Genomic DNA, 2866 nt, shown 5'->3' on the forward strand with positions numbered 1-2866 from the left:
CAGATGATATGATGCTTTTTGTGGAAAACCCAAAAGACTCCACTCCAAAACTGCTAGAACCCATACAAGAATTCAGTAAAGTGTCAGGATATAAAATCAATGGACAGAAATCAGTTGCATTTCTATACATCAACAGCGAAAAAGAAAAAAGAGAAATTAAGCAGTCTATCCCATTCACAATCGTGCCCAAAACCATAAGACACCTAGGAATAAACCTAACCAGAGACAAGGGATCTGTACTCAAAAAACTGTAAAGTACTCAGGAAACAAATGGAAGAAGACACAAAGAAATGGAAGAATGTTCCATGCTCATGGATCGGAAGAACTAATATTGTGAACATGTCTATGCTACCTAAAGCAATCTACACATGTAATGCAATCACACCATCAGTTTTTTTTCCAAACTAATGGAACAAATAATTATAAAATTTATATGGAGCCAGAAAAGACCCCAAATAGCCAGAGGAATGTTGAAAAAGAAAACCAAAAGTTGGTGGTATCACAATTCTAGACTTCAAGCTCTATTACAAAGCTGTCATCATCAAGACAGGATGGTACAGGCACAAAAACAGACACATAGATCAATGGAACAGAAGATAGAGTCCAGAAATGGACCCTCAACTCTATGGTCAATTAATCTTCGACAAAGCAGGAAAGCATGTCCAATGGAGAAAATACAGTCTCTTCAACAATGGTGTTGGGAAAATTGGACAGCCACATGCAGAAGAAGGAAACTGGACCGTTTCCTTACACCAAACACAAAAATAGACTCAAATGGTTGAAAGACTCAAAATGTGAGACAGGAATCTATCAAAATCCTTGAGGAGAACATAGGAAGCAACCTCTTTGACTTCAGCCACAGCAACTTCTTCCTAGAAACATAGCCAAAAGCAAGGGAAGCAAGAGTAAAAATGAACTATTGGGACTTCACCAAGATCAAAAGCTTTTGTACAACAAAGGAAATAGTCAACAAAACCAACAGACAATTGACAGAATGGGAGATGATATTCACAAATGACATATCAGGTATAGGGCAATTATCCAAAATCTATAAAGAACTTATCAAACTCAACACCCAAAGAATAATCCAATCAATCCAATCAAGAAATCCAATCAAGAAATGGGCAGAAGACATTTTGCAGACACTTCTGAAAAAAAAAAAAAAATCCAAATGGCCAACAGACACATGAAAAAGTGCTCCATATCGCTCACCATCAGGGAAATGAAAATCAAAACCACAGTGAGATACCACCTTACATCAGTCAGAATGGCTAAAATTAACAAGCCAGGAAACGACAGATTTTGGCGAGGATGCGGAGAAAGGGAAACTCTCCTACACGGTTGGTGGGAATGCAAGCTGGTGCAGCCACTCTGGAAAAAAGCATGGAGGTTCCTCAAAAAGTTTAAAATAGAGCTACCCTACAACCCAGCAATTGCACTACTGGGTATTTACCCTAAAGATACAAATGTAGTGATCCGAAGGTGCAGGTGCACCTGAATGTTTATAGCAGCAATGTCCACAATAGCCAAACTATGGAAAGAATCTAGATATCCATCAACAGATGAATGGATAAAGAAGACGTGAGATATATATATATATATATATATATATCTGTATTATGCAGCCATCAAAAATGAAATCTTGCCATATGCAACGATGTGGATGGAACTAGAGTGTATTATTCTGAATGAAATAGGTCAATCAGAGAAAGACAATTATCATATGATCTCTCTGATATGAGGAATTTGAGAGGCAGGGTGGGGGGTTGGGGGGGTAGGGTGAGGAAAAAAGGAAACAAAATGGGATTGGGAGGAAGATTAAACCATAACAGACTCTTAATCTTACAAAACAAACAGGGTTGCAGGGAGTGGGGGGTTAGGAATAGTGTGCTAGTTATAGACATTAGGTGCTATGGTGAGTGCTATGAAATGTGTAATCCTGATGATTCACAGACCTGTATCCCTGGGGCAAATAATACATTATATGTTAATAATAAAAAAAGAAAGACTATTCGATCTAATCAACAAATTCAGTAAAGCTGCAGGATAAAAAATTAACATATAAACTCAGTAGCATCTCAGTATACTATACAACAAATTTTCTGAAAAAGAAATAAATAAATTGATTCCACTTACAATAGCATCTCAAACAAGAAAATACTTAGGAATAAATTAAACTAAGGAGATTAAAGATTTCTACTCTAAAACTAGAAGATTTTGATGAAAAAAATTAAAGACACAAATGAGTGGAAATGCATCCTGTGGAAGAGGTAATACTGTTAAAGCATCAAATTCATCTATAGAGTCAATGTAATCCTTGTTAATATTCCAAGGATATTTTTTTACAGAGGTAGAAAACACACTCCTAAAATTTATATGGAATCACAGAAGACCTCAAATAGCCAAATAATTCTGAGAAAGAAGAAAAAAGCAGGAAGCATCACACTTCTGGATTTCGAGCTGTACTATACAGGTACAGTAGTCAAAACAGATGATAGAAGTGACAACCCAGAAATAAACCCATGCATGTATGGTCAACTAATATTTGACAGGGGAACCAAGAATACTCAGTGAAGTAAAAAGAGCCTTTTCAATTAATAATGCTGGAGTAATTGGATGTTAACATGTAAATGAATAAAACTGAGCCCATATTTTACACCACTCATAAAAGTTAACTCAAAATGGATGAAAGACTTAAATTTAAGACACAAAACCATAAAACTCTAAAAGAAAACAGGAGAAAAGTTCATTGACATCGGTCTTAGTAATGATTTTTAGATATGATTCCTAAATCACAAGATCAAAATGAAAAATAAACAAGTAACAGTACATCAAACTAAAGCGCTTCTTTCTGCATGACAGAAGA

This window comes from Neovison vison, chromosome 1 (genome assembly GCF_020171115.1).
Source record: "Neovison vison isolate M4711 chromosome 1, ASM_NN_V1, whole genome shotgun sequence".
Lineage (NCBI taxonomy): Eukaryota > Metazoa > Chordata > Mammalia > Carnivora > Mustelidae > Neogale > Neogale vison.